This window comes from Bos indicus, chromosome 23 (genome assembly GCF_029378745.1).
Source record: "Bos indicus isolate NIAB-ARS_2022 breed Sahiwal x Tharparkar chromosome 23, NIAB-ARS_B.indTharparkar_mat_pri_1.0, whole genome shotgun sequence".
Lineage (NCBI taxonomy): Eukaryota > Metazoa > Chordata > Mammalia > Artiodactyla > Bovidae > Bos > Bos indicus.
In genome coordinates, this window is record NC_091782.1 from 33,282,415 (window position 1) to 33,297,070 (window position 14,656).

Genomic DNA, 14,656 nt, shown 5'->3' on the forward strand with positions numbered 1-14,656 from the left:
CTTTATCTGATTCCCTAGGGCAACCGAGTCCTCATTTCTCTCACCTTTGTTCCTCAATCAGTTTTCAGAGAAGCTTTTATTTTTTTTAATTTTTATATATTTTTGGAGAAGCTTTTAATGCAGTTTGACCTTGAATCCAACTTTTCCTTGAGGATCAGTGGTTAACCCATGAGAGTACCCACAGGAGGGTTGGGGAGAAAAAGATACAGTGGTGCAATCTTGCTTCTGCTCTTTACACCATAGGTCATAATTCCTCCAGTCTGAGCCAGAAATGCTCAGTTAGGGAACCAAAGCTTACATTTCATTTTTTCTTTTAATTTGTATAATACCTTATATAGTCACCCTTTACATTCACATCTCTCCTAGCTGAGGTAGGTAGGGCAGTAAAACTCTTGGACCTGAGGAATAAAAAAGTACATAACCAATGCGAGGTCTATGAGTAAGCCTCGACATATTCCTTAGCACTTATCATCCTAATGAAAAACAAAAAGGCAAGAATGACTCCCTGAATACATCTATCTCCTGCTTTATGGATACCTTGAAAGAGACATAATTGGAAAAACAATCTTAAATTGGTTGATACAATAAAACTAAATTATTGAAATGAGTTTATGGTATAAGAATTACTATCGAACTCATGTCTATTCTGAGGCAGAGAGATAGTAAGAAACTTGCCCAATCTCAACCAGTTAGTAAAGGTTAGATTTGGGACTTAAACCCTCTTGGCTCCAAAGTCTGTGCTCACTTATCCCTCCCTACAGCAAATCACCAAAGTTAGAACTCTAACCCAGGTATATATGACTCTAAATATTCATGCTATTTCACCTTTTAAAGACATTCCACAATTCAGGATTGCTATCTTATAGAGTGGGGTGGGATAAGAGAAAAAGTATGAGACCTTTTCTACTACTCTTTACATGATAATTTAGCATTTATATAGTGATGGCTATATGCCCTGTATTGTGCTTTGCACCAGACGTTCAGAGGAGATGGAAACTCCTGCTTTGGAGATAATAGTTTAGCGGGTTGATTGGTCAGTAGCCAGTGATTTCAGAACAAATGGCAAAGGCTGGGGGAATGTAAGCAGAAGACAGAAGTTCATCTTACCAAAGAAGTCTTTGAACTCGATTTCTGTTTTAAGGTGTGTATTCTGGGAATAAATTGGGGAAGGGTATTACAGACCAAAGACAAAACACCTGCACAGGATCATCCAGAAAACAGAGCAGATCTGTTGGGATAACTGTTCAAGGAGTCTGACAAGCCTTGGGAGAAGCAGGGGCAGATCATAGATATGCTATAAACCATGTCCAGCGGTGTGGATCGGGTTCCAAATACAATGGAAAATCCTGGAAAGATTTTAAGTTAGGAAAACACAAGTTTGGGTTTATATTGCTCTAGTTGCCCTGTGAGGAAGGAATCAAATGGAGACAGACTGGAGGCTGGAAATGTGTGGTAGACTGTGGAGACACCAACAAACAAGACAGATACACCTTCTATTGAGGTAATTGCCTGATTAACAACCACCATCAGAATAGTTTGAGCCAGGCCCCAAAGAAGTACAGTTCACCGAGGCCAAATGTTTTTTTCTCTTTTTCTTTCGTAACTCCAAGATGGGGGAAGAGTGAAATAGGAACAATGTGAAGATTTTAAAAATTAATGGTAGCTCTTGGTTGTTTCGGGTTTTTGTGTTCGTTTCTCTTCCGCCATTCCCAGCTTTCTGCCCCCAAGAATCTGAAGAAACCATTTTGTTTCATTTTTATTTAATTGGATGAAGAGGAACAGGACAAGCGCCAGGTGGCTGGTTGGCTCAGTTGGTTAGAGTGTGGTGCTAATAATGCTAAGGTTGTGGGTTCAATCCCTGTACGGGCCAACTGGCATGAAGTGATATTTTTGCTACATTTACACACAGATGAGAATTCTGGTCTCATATCCACTAGGGTGTCACAATTACTGCCTGAGAGATAAAGCTGGTTGAAATCCTTGATTTCCCCGAAGGTAGAAGTCCTGTAAAGAATCCGCCTGCAATGCAGAAGACCCAGGTTCCATCCCTGCCTGGAGAAGGGAATGGCAACCCACTCCAGTGTTTTTTCCTGGACAGTCCCAAGGATAGAGAAGCCTGGCGGGCTACAGTCCATGCATCCTGAAGAGTCAGACACGATTGAGCGACTAAGTGCAGCACATTGAACCCCATCTACAGGGCAAAAGGGTAGCAGTGAGTGACCAGCAAGGAAAGTAGAGAGGCTCTGGGCATGTTTTTCCACTAGATAACTGATTCTGCAAAGAAACTGAACTTCTTGTACTATATTCATCTATAAATAAACTGTGAAACCATCGGCGCTTTCTACACTTCCACACTTAGGTTTTAACTAGTTCAGCAAAGGATGAAACAAGGTTTTTAAAATGACAGGTGAAAAAAAGTATTAATATCAACACAGCAGTAAAGAATAGTGAAAGTTGGACAGTAGCCTACCAGGCTCCTCTCTCTATCGAATTATCCAGGTAGAGTGGGAAGCCATTCCCTTCTCCAGGGTATCTTCCCCATCCAGAGATGGAACCATGGCTTCCCACATTGCATTGCAGTCAGATCTTTACCATCTGAACCACCAGCTAAAAACAGCTTCTTTAATCGTCTCTTTAGCAAAGAGTCAAAGGTCTGTCTAGTCAAAGCTATGGTTTTTCCAGTAGTCATGTTTGGGTGTGAGAGTTGGACTACAAAGAAAGCTGAGCACAGAAGAACTGATGCTTTTGAACTGTGGTGTTGGAGAAGACTCTTAAGAGTCCCCTGGACTGCAAGGAGGTCCAACCAGTCAGTCCTAAAAGAAATCAACCCTGAATATTCATTGGAAGGACTGATGTTGAAGGTGAAACTCCAATACTTTGGCCACCTGATGTGAAGAACTGACTCATTGGAACTGCCCCTGATGCTAGGAAAGATTGAAGGCAGGAGAAGTGGACAAGAGGTTGAGATGGTCAGATGGCATCACCGACTCGATGGACATGAGTTTGAGCAAGCTCTGGGAGTTGATGAAGGACAGCCTGGCGTGTTGCAGTTGATGGGGTTGCAAAGAGTTGGACACGACTGAGCGACTGAACTGAACTGAACTGAGTTGTCTAAGAGTGAAACAGCTGTCAATGGCCAAACCTGGAACACTTAGAACTACAAATAATATGGTTTGGGATTATAATCCAAACTGCAGTGTAAAATACATATTCATAAATCCATACTGATATAAATAAAGGATTGAAAAATAAGTCAGTGAATACAGCAGAAAGGATACTTTTCCTTTAAGAAAGAATTCCAACGTAAGTAAGTAAAAAATCCCCTGACCCACCCAAGACCCATCCATGGATCTTATTTCGACTAGCTTCTAAGTAGTTCAGTGTTAGTGTTAGTTGCTCAGTCGTGTCTGACTGTGACCCCATGTACTGTAGCCTGCCAGGCTCCTCTGTCCAAGAGATTCTCCAGGCAAGAATACTGGAGTGGGTTGCCGTTTCCTTCTCCAATAGTCCAGTATGAAGTAGGAAAACATAAGAACTTGAAAAGGGAGAAAAATGGCAAATACTACCTTAAAAATGATCAAAATTGCCATCACCAATGGTAAGCCATGCTCCTCTCATGTAACATCTGATGTAAAGTGATGGGACAAGTGCTTTGTTCTCTCCCCAAAACCTATAACCTCAAGCTGTTACATGAAAAATATCAAACAAACTTAGACTGGAAGATAGTCAAGTATTCTATAAAAATACTTCATCCACACCAAGATACAGTCACAGACCAGGGGAGGCTGAATACAACGTGGGGGAGTACGGGGTGGAGTAGAAAGGACATTATGTAAGAACAGGTGTGATACAGACAAAGTCAAGAGTTTAGTTATTAGTAAAATATCAACATTGGCTTCTTAGTTTTAACAAAGGTACCATGGTAATGTAAGAAGCTAATATTAAAAGAAACTGGGTAATGGGTATAAGGAAATTCTGTTGTCTTTGCACCTTTTTGAAAATCACTTCAAAATAAAAATTTAATTTTCAAAATTCTCATAGAAAGTATGTCTTTTTGCCACCACTTAAATCAGCATCAACACAAATGCCTGATTGAGAGTAGGTCTATGATAGGTAGTTGTTAAAAGCTGAAGGAATGTGGTTGATGTCTTCTTTTGGTGAGGGACATGCAGAGATGTTTACGTGGTGATATGTGCAAGATGGTATATTCTTGTCCTGCAGAATATTCTCCCAGAGCCCCATTCCCATACTGAAATGCAAACCAGATCAATAACATTCATCTTCAACCTATTAAAGACATCTGAAATGGAGCTATATGGTTTATGTTGAACTTGAAGCTCAGTGGGCTTCTCTCACAAAGTTTCACACCACACCTGAAATGTTTTCTTTCCCAGCTTGACCCTAAAATATTTCCATTTGTGTCAATAAACATGTTAACCACTTCTCTTTGTTACATTTTGCCTGGCAAAACTGAGGTTATCTATCACACTGCTGCTGCTGCTGCTAAGTCGCTTCAGTCGTGTCCGACTCTGTGCGATCCCATAGATGGAAGCCAACCAGGCTCCCCCATCCCTGGGATTCTCCAGGCAAGAGTACTGGAGTGGGTTGCCATTTCCTTCTCCAATGCATGAAAGTGAAAAGTGAAAGTGAAGTCGCTCAGCCGTGTCCGACTCTTAACGACCCCATGGATTGCAGCCTACCAGGCTCCTTAGTCCTTTATAAAATCCAAGTTTTTCAGACAGAACAATGGCCAGAGCAATGTTCTCTTGTGGAGCCTTCACAGAGCTCATACTTTTTCCAGGCAATATTACTCACTCCTTCTTTTTTGACTTGAATAATTCAGATTACATAAATGCTAGGTGGATTTTTCCCTTTTATTTTGACTATTTTAACAAAGCTTTTAAAAGGATGGAAAGCAAAGCACTGTGAGTGAAAATACTCTACAAGAGAAATATTCAAAATTATTAGATTGGGGGGGGGGGTGCAACCAAGGAAACTAGAATGCCATTTTACTAGACAAACACCTAAGCTGGGGGTGATGTTTCTGTGGTGTAGTGGTTAGCACATTCACTTTATACACATAAAGGTCCCCGGTTCAAAACCAGGCGGGAACAGCTCACTCTTCTGGTTTTTGTCACCTTACTGAAGTACAAAACTTTCCTTTGTAGTCTACTGCCCTCATGAACGGAGAAGGCAATGGCACCCCACTCCAGTACTTTTGCCTGGAAAATCCCATGGACGCAGGAGCCTGGTAGGCTGCAGTCCATGGGGTCTCTAGGAGTCGGACACGACTGAGGGACTTCACTTTCACTTTTCACTTTCATGCATTGGAGAAGGAAACACTCCAGTGTTCTTGCCTGGAGAATCCCAGGGACAGCAGAGCCTGGTGGGCTGCCGTCTATGGGGTCGCACAGAGTCTGACACGACTGAAATGACTTAGCAGCAGCAGCAGCCCCCATGAAGGTTCACAACTTCAAAACAAAGATTTTCCAATGCATGCTCACAACTACAGCCTTTTAAAGTACTTACTGTATTTTAACATTTCTTTACCTTCCTCTGACTCCAACTCCAGCAAATTCTCATGTGTGAATTTTATCTGGAGTATCTCCTTCCAGTCTGTGGCTAGTGTTTTTCTCTCTTAGTGGACTTGTGAGGAAAAAGGGGTTCAGTTTTTGTGAGGTACAGTGTAGCTTATTCCTGTCTAACATATACTTGCTCATCTCAAAGGTGTGGAAGTATTTTGCTACATTTTCTTCAAAAGGCTTTACTGTTTTCACTTTCACTCATGACCTATTGGCAATGACTTGAAATGCAAGCAACTGGCTGTAAACAATTGAGGTATGCCTACCACAATTACAAATGAATTATTGAATGAATGCAATCAAACAAGAAGCTAAAACCAACAAATGAAAAGCAAAAGAGGATGTTTCCAGATGTCTTCCATCTCTGGCATTTCTTTTCCTACCCAGAAATATTTTCAAAAACATTCAATATAAAATTTGTGTGTGGAGAAGGTGGAAAAGAATTGAGGAGGAGATGGAAGCAATGAATCAGAAGTTTCCCAGAAACTGCATGGAGACCTTGTGTCTGGTGGAGATCATTGTTTAACCTCACAGTCCTTTCCTTTTTCTCCTAGTTCTCCCTTGTCGGAGTTTGTACCCCCATCAGTACTCTCAGGGAATTATTCTGCAGTCTGCCTGGATCAAAGTCTCTCTGCTTTGCAATCTTTGGATATTTTGGCCTTAATCTATGATGTTACCATTTGAGAGTTTGCAATGAGTGCTCCAGCAGTTACTGGAAACCACTGTTGTTGTTTGTATAATCCCCACAACCAGTCTTAATTCTTTTTTGCATCCTGGAATATTTACCACACATGATGATCAGTAAATATTTGTGAATGGATCAATGAATACTCAATTTCTTTTTTCTACTATTGTGAAAGTCAAAAGAATGGAGTTGGACACCAAAGATGCTGATGGCTGCAGGAACTCTTAGAACCAGAAAGCAAAACTTTTATGCCTACTGTGTCTCTCCTGCACCCTCTGCCAACAAGAAAATAAATATTTAAAAGACCCAGGTCCCTTTTCCAAAAGCAGTCTAAAAGGCTGAATTTGGAGCTAAAAAGTGCATTAGAAAAAAACAAAACTGTTTTTCCTCCTGTGTGTCTTCACTACTCACACAGAACACTTTACTTCAGACACGTCTGGCCAGTAAATATGTGGGAGTACCCCACCGCCACCACCACCACCAAGTAATTCTGCAACACTAGCTGAGTGTCCTACAATTTAACTTAATGCTGACATTATTTTTCTGGAGATAACATCACATCCCACACGTTACAAGATTAGTCCCTTTAGACTACTCCCATTTCAGATGCCAATGGAACAATGTAGGCCTTTTTGTTATCTCAACGCATAAACAGATGGTACATTTCAATAGATTGTTGGAAACTAAAAGTCAAAAATATGCTAAATTCAAACACAGACACACAGTAAGAGACATAGGATGTCTTCAATAGACTAATTAGTAGACTCTATGGAAACTGAAAAAAGAAATTATAAACTTGAAGGCCTAGAAACTACCCAAGTTGAAACATCAAGGGAAAAGAAAGAGCACTTAAGAATTATTGATTAATATATTTGTAATCAGAATCTCAGAAGGTGAAAAGAAAGAGAGAAAAGAGCAGAAAAAATATTGGGAGAGTTAATGACCAAGTATTTTCCCAAGATAATGAAAAACAGATATTCCTCACTTTTCAGAAGTTCACTTTGCTGCCACTTCATTTTTTGGAAAGACCTGCATTAGCATCTGTTTTACTTCCCTGGTGGTTCAGACGGTAAAGCGTCTGTCTACAATGCGGGAGACCGAGGTTCGATCCCTGGGTTGGGAAGATCCCCTGCAGAAGGAAATGGCAACCCACTCCAATATTCATGCCTGGAAAATCCCATGGACTGAGGAGCCTGGTGGGCTACAGTCCATGGGGTCGCAAAGAGTCGGACATGACTGTGTGACTTCACTAACTAACTATTGTAGAGGCTGAGCTCATCAGGAGCAGCCAGGTTGGAACTGCCAAGCTCCTCCCCCAGGAACTATAACTCAGCATCCCACTGTCAAGGCTGCTGCTGCTAAGTCACTTCAGTCGTGTCCGACTCTGTGTGACCCCAGAAACGGCAGCCCACCAGGCTCCCCCGTCCCTGGGATTCTCCAGGCAAGAACACTGGAGTGGGTTGCCAGTTCCTTCTCCAATGCATGAAAGTGAAAAGTGAAAGGGAAGTCTCTCAGACGTGTCCGACTCTTCGCGACCCCGTGGACTGCAGCCTAACAGGCTCCTCCATCCATGGGATTCTCCAGGCAAGAGTACTGGAGTGGGGTGCCATTGCATCACAGCTTTAAACTGTGTCTATAAGCATCTGTGCTTTATTTCCGCTTATTTTGTGCATCTGTATGCAAGAAGGGTGCTAAGGTAATCGCTTCTTCACGCCAATTCAACTTGTGAAATGTTTCATAGGAACATTTCCACTCTGTTTTTGGATGGTATCACCAACTCAATGGACATGAGTTTGAGCAACCTCCGGGAGTTGGTGAAGGACAGGGAAGCCTGGTGTGCTGCGGTCGATGGGATAGCAAAGAGTCGGACACGACTCAGCAGCTGAACTGAACTACTTTCTGATAGTGGAGGAAACCTCTACATCAAACCTCAGCTCCAAGTCAGAGAATTCCAAGCTGTATCTAGCTAGCTAGCTATGTATCCAAAACAGTAGAATTTTCATCCGATTAGGTATGCCAGAAGATAATGGGATAACATTTGAAAGTGATGAGAGGCTAATTTTGTAAAATCTGTAAACCCAGAATTCTCTACCAAGCAAAAAGTATTTTCCAGAACTGAATAAGAGATAAAAGTCTTTCCTGACAAACAAAAACTGGAGTGCGTTTCTATCAGACCTGCAAAATAAGAAATGTTATAAGCTGGGACATATAAGGAATATTTTTCCCAATTCTAATCACTCTAAAAATGACTGACTGCATTAAGCAACAGTAGTAGTGACATACTATACAGCTATAGCATACATGAAAGCAAAATCTGTGGCAGCAATGACACACAATATAGGAGGAAGTATATTATTGCCAGCTTCTTACATGGTACAGTAAGTAGCATAATATAATTTGAAGGTAGATTTTGATTAGTTGTAGCTGTATATAGAAAACCCTAGGGAAACCACTAGTGATTTAAGACATACAAATGGTAAGACAATGCTCTAGACAGGAAGAAAGAGATAAAAGAAAGGAACAAAGGGGAAAAAAACACATAGAAAACAGCTAATAAGATAGTGGATTTTTAAAATACAAGTATATCATTTACATCATATCTAAATTAGCTAAATTCACCCATTATAGACAGAGCCTGTCAGATTGGATAAAAAGAGTTCAGAGTCAACTATATGCTGGACTATTGTCCAATTTTGCTTAAAAACTGTCATTTTTGGGTAAGATACATGCTAAAGTAACTTGATCCCTGGGTGAGAAAGATACCCTGGAAAAGGAAATGGCAACCCACTCCAGAATTCTTGCCTGGGAAAGTCGAATGGACAGAGGAGCCTGGCGGGCTACAGTCCATGTGGTCGCAAAAGCGTGGGACATGATTTAGCAACAAAAGCAGTTCTACCGGGAGTGGGGTTCGAACCCACGCAGACACATGTCTATTGGATCTTAAGTCCAACGCCTTAACCACTCGGCCATCCCGGTGGTGGGCCCACCAGTCTATGTATCTAATATTCAGTTCGGTTCGGTTCGGTTCAGTTCAGTTCAGTCACTCAGTCGTGTCCGACTCTTTGCAACCCCATGAATTGCAGCACGCCAGGCCTCCCTGTCCATCACCATCTCCCAGAATTCACTCAAACTCACGTCCATCGAGTCGGTGATGCCATCCAGCCATCTCATCCTCTGTCGTCCCCTTTTCCTCCTGCCCCCAATCCCTCCCAGCATCAGAGTCTTTTCCAATGAATCAACTCTTCGCATGAGGTGGCCAAAGTACTGGAGTTTCAGCTTTAGCATCATTCCAATATTACAGGCTTATAATTAATTAGACTTGCTAGTGCCTGGAAGACTATGAATAATTTTACAGGAGATTAGAGACCAAGTTTAAAAAAGAAAAATCCTTTTAATGTTTCTTGGAAAAAACCAATGAAACACAGTAAGTCTAGTTAATATCCATCACCACATATGTTACAAATTTTTTTCTTGTGATATAAACTTTTAGGATCTATTCTTTTAAGGACTTCCAAATATTCAATACAATACTGTTATTAACAACTATACTACCACAGTGTACCTTAGATCTCCATAACTTATTATTTTTTTTTATTACTGGAAATGTGTACCTTTTGACCCCTTTCATTTCTTTAATACCCGTAGCTTCCCTGATAGCTCAGTTGGTGAGGAATCTGCCCATAATGTGGGGGATCTGGGTTTGACCCCTGGTTGGGAGGATCCCCTGGAGAAGGGAAAGGCTACCCACTCCAGTATTCTGGTCTGGGTAATTTCATAAAATCACAAAGAGTCAGATAGGACTGAGCAACTTTCACTATCATCTATTTCCTAACTCTGGCAAACATTTTTATTATGCGTTACTTGTATATTTAAACAAACAAATAATGTTTGCTTTATGCCAAAGTAAAATGTTGAAACACATACTAATCACAAACTTAGGAAAAGACTGTTCTATAGCAGTGGTAACAAGTAGCCACCAGACCTGAATTTAAACCAATTGATTTATCTGTGATAATTGTTTTGTGAACATTTGCACAACCAATCACTGTCAACCCCTGCTTTCTGAAATGAATCAGCCAGGAATGCACTCACTTCAGTAAACATCCCTTTGAGTGCCAACCAAACAACAAGAGTCTCTCCAGAAGAACCATGCTTCCACAGAATATGTCAACCCACTGACCCTCTGAAAGTCTACCTTAAGCTCCTTCCCAGAAAATATCAGCTCTTTCAAAGGAATGGTGCCTTACCAGCACTGCTCCCTCCTTAAATGAACATAGGCTTTGGATTTCAAGCAGTGATTGGTGAAAATGCCCCTCTGTCAAATCTGAAATGCTGAAATTTCATTTTTTCGCTGGGACTGTGTTTGCTGGGGGCAGGGGTGGAGGGGAAGGAAGGTAGTGTCACTGCTGAAGAACAAATGAAGTCAACATTTATTCCCAATTTGATGTATGTGAGGTTATCTCCAATTTGTTAGATGACTGCAACAAAATTATTCAGTGAGTAAGTAACAAAAGGCTTGCAGTGGCCCATATGGGGACTGAACCCACATCCTTGGTGTTATTACCACCATGCTCTAACCAACTAAGCTGACTAGCCAACTGGCAAAGAAACCTTTTCATACAAAGGTAATACAAAGATTCAGATTGCTATACCTGCTTAAAACTAAATAATACATCAATGAATTAGACAACAGAGAACATAGATTCTCAGAAACATACAGTCTACCAGGACTGACTCATGATGAAAGAGAAAATCTGAAAAGCCCTATCACTAGGAAGGAGATTGATCAGTAATCAGAAACCTCTCAACTAACAAATGTGTAGGACCAGATGGCTCCACTAGTGAATTCCACCAAACATTAAAAGAAGAATTAAGACCCATCCTTCTCAGACTCATCCAAAAAGTCGGAGAGGGAGAATTCTTAAAAACACATTTTACCAGGCAAGCATTGTCCTGATCCCTAACAAAGAAAATGATGTCACCTCACATATTGAGGGATGGGGAATTCAGGTAAGAAACAAAAAGTTCTGCGAGATTTGCTTTATCATTTGTTTACTAATTTGCATATCCCTCCTATCTACTAGTGCTGGAGTCTGAACTTGCCAAATTCTCCCCTCTTCTCCACAGAAAATCCCTCAGCAGCTGGAGATCTGGCTTCCACTGGCAAAGGAGAGCCAGGTTAGATGGTGCCACGCCCTCACCATCTCCTGTATGACCTGCATGTTTCCATTTATTGGACAAGAGAAAGTAGCTTGTTTTGAAAGAGGAAATTCCCAGGAATTCACAATTAGCAACTGTCCTTCGTGAAACTATCTTGTGTCTGCAAATATCCTCATTTCTGACTAAAAGTGCTTTCTTACAGATGAAGAGTTATCTAAATACAAGTGACTGCTCTCAATGTCCTGTTATTGTTGTTCAATCACAAAGCCGTGTCTGACTCTTTGGGACCCTGTGGACTGTAGCCTGCCAGGCTCCTCTGCCCATGGAATTCTCCAGACAAGAACACTGGAGTGGGTAGCCCTTCCCTTCTCCACAACTCAATGTGAATATCATTATTTTAAATGTCAAATGTCAATTTAACATGGCTCTTTACGCTCATCTCCTCCCCCTGAAAATCAGCTTCAGGCTCAAATTCTGTTCAAGTACTGGCCTGAATGCCTTGCTGCCTGTCTGTCTCTGGACTTCAGACCCTGACCTGTCTCTGCTTCTCACTGTTGCTCTCACTGGACCCTCCTCCCTCAGTCTCCAAACTCTCTCTGTCTGTAATTGTCTCTCAATCTGCTCCTGTTTCTCTGAATATCTTCATTTCTGTCTCTCTCTGTGTCTTAGTCTGGTTCTCTTTCTTGCTCTTCGTCTCTGTCTCGGCCCTTGTTGCTCATTCAGTATCTTTCTACTTTCCTCCCCTCTTGCTTGCTCTGTCCTTACTTATCTCCATTGCTCTATTTCTGTCTCTCATTTTTGGTCTCTGCATCCCTTTAGTCACTTTCTTTCTCACTCTCTCTCGGCCCCTATTCCTCTCTCTTCAGACTTTCCCTGTCCTTTGCTATCTTCTGAATTTTGCTTTCTCCGTGAGGCTCAGTTTCTGTCTTTTAGGCTCTTCCTCATTGCCTCTACTGCTCTTCTTGTCACTTCACCCTTGTCTTTCTCTGTCTGTCTTTTAGTTTTCCTTCTTTTTCACTCACCAATCTTTCCCCATAATCAAATGTCACGCTTGGGCAAGTCCAGCTTCCAATCCAAGGGGTTTAGGGTTCTGATCAAGCCTTCCTGCTGAGGACACCTAATCTCTGAGAGATTAGACCCAGTCTCACGGGGGCCTACTTGGCCTGCCTTGGCACGGCCAACAATACCATGTTCACAGGTTGGTTCAACCCTCACCAGGACCAGGAGTTAGCCAGTCAAGGGGCCTGAGTGCCTCTGGGAAGCTGGGAAGTGGAGGGAAAGTAAAGACGAGTGGGATGAGGGGAGGGATGGGCAGGAGTGTGGAAACAGAGGCATAAAGCCCATTCTGTGAGGGGTCGTTCCCTGCCTTTCTTGACTCCAAACCCTGAGGAGTAACACTGTTCTCTCTCCTGAGGATCAGTCCTAGCGCAGAACACAGGTGCTACTGCTGCTGCCAAGTCACTTCAGTTGTGTCCGACTCTGTGCGACCCCATAGACGGCAGCCCACCAGGCTCCCCCGTCCCTGGGATTCTCCAGGCAAGAGCCCTGGAGTGGGTTGCCATTTCCTTCTCCAATGCATGAAAGTGAAAAGTGAAAGTGAAGTCGCTCAGTCGTGTCCGACTCACAGGTGCTACCCTGTAACAAACGCTGCTCTTGAACCACAGCCCCTCATGTTGAGGTCTAGCCTCAGTGATTCCCATCATCATTTAACAGTGTGCACCATGGTCTGACAGTCATGGGTGCTCGATTCCTGCCGAGAGATGAAAGAATGAGGTCCACCCTCCAATCTTCACTTCCTCTTGATTTTCCTCCTACTTTGCTGGATACTTATTTGCAAGCTTCTCCATTTATTACTTAATGGCTTTGGGGTTTGTCCTGGGCTACCTCGTCTCCTCAAGTATTCTCAGAGCCTCCCTATCAATGTGGCTGTGGTGCCAGGCCTACCTCTAAGGCAGGTTTGCCACAGTTTTGATTACCTCAGTCCTCAGGAAATAGAGTTCATTCACGCCAAATACTAAGAATTCCTCTTTGTTTCCCCCTAATTCCACGATGGGGGAGAGGAAGAATGCGATTTCTTCTTTCTTTGAGTATTAGTTTGTGGTCGTTTGGGTTCACTGTATTCCTTTTCCAGCTCCCGGAAAAGCCGTATTGATACCTTTTCTTTTAATAGCATAAACACGATCTCACACTCCCATGTCTGGCCGGTTAGCTCAGTTGGTTAGAGCGTGGTGCTAATAACGCCAAGGTCGCGGGTTCGATCCCCGTACGGGCCAGGCTGTGTGAAGACTACCGTTTTTCACACTTACACACAGAAGGTGACGGTTCATCCATTTTAGGTTCACCGCTTACATCCCAGTTCATGTCTGGGACACGGAACTCTCGGGGAGAACTGTCACTGGAATCGTACATCTTTCCTCATGTTTGACTCGCATCTGCAGGACGAAAGGATAGCAGTCAGCGACCCAGCAAGCCATAGAGCATCGCTTTGGCGCATTTTGATCCACAGGGTAACTGATTCCAGCAAAGAAACTGACCTTACTGGATTATTTTCCTCCTAAAATAAGACTATGAAACCATCTACACTTTCTACATTTCCACACTTGAGTCTTAACTAGATCAGCAAAAGATGAAACAAGGTTTTTCAAATGCTATGTGAAAAAACTCTATTGATACAAACACAGCAGGAAGGAAGCAGTTTTGTCAGCTGTCTCTTTATGAGCTGGAGCCATCAATGGCCAAACCTGAAACACTTTGAACAACAAATAATATAGTTTGAGATAATGATGCAAACTAAGTATGAAATATGTATTCATGAGTCCGTACTGTTATAAATCAGTGATTAAATAAGTAAATCAATGAATACAGGAGAAGGGATGTATTTTTCTTACTGATGCATTCCAACTAAGGTTGGAACTATTCTCCACCAACCCACCAGGAGATGGAGATTTAACCTCTCCCTTCTGGAATATGGGCCATCCTGACCGACTAGCTTCTAAATATCCAGGAAGAAGTAGGAAAACATAGGAAGAAACTTCACCAGGGAGAAAAACAGCAAACACTCCCTTAAAAGTGATCAAGGTTGGCATCACTAATGGTAAGCTATCCTCCTATCAAGTCACATCTGATAGGAAATGATGGGACAAGTACTTCATCTCTGTGGTCTCGTCCAGAAACCTGTAGCCCAGGCCTTCGTGTGAAAACTATCAGACAAACCTAGACTGGAAGGTAG

General features: G+C 42.2%; 2 non-coding genes across 2 annotated transcripts; one reads left to right on the forward strand and one right to left on the reverse strand.

Annotated features, from left to right (window-relative positions):
- Nucleotides 1-9,160: 9,160 nt before the first annotated feature.
- TRNAL-UAA (transfer RNA leucine (anticodon UAA)) lies at nucleotides 9,161-9,243 on the reverse strand. The gene has a single exon. It is a non-coding gene; the product is annotated as a tRNA-Leu (tRNA).
- Nucleotides 9,244-13,626: 4,383 nt separating this feature from the next.
- TRNAI-AAU (transfer RNA isoleucine (anticodon AAU)) lies at nucleotides 13,627-13,700 on the forward strand. The gene has a single exon. It is a non-coding gene; the product is annotated as a tRNA-Ile (tRNA).
- The last annotated feature ends 956 nt before the right edge of the window (nucleotides 13,701-14,656 follow it).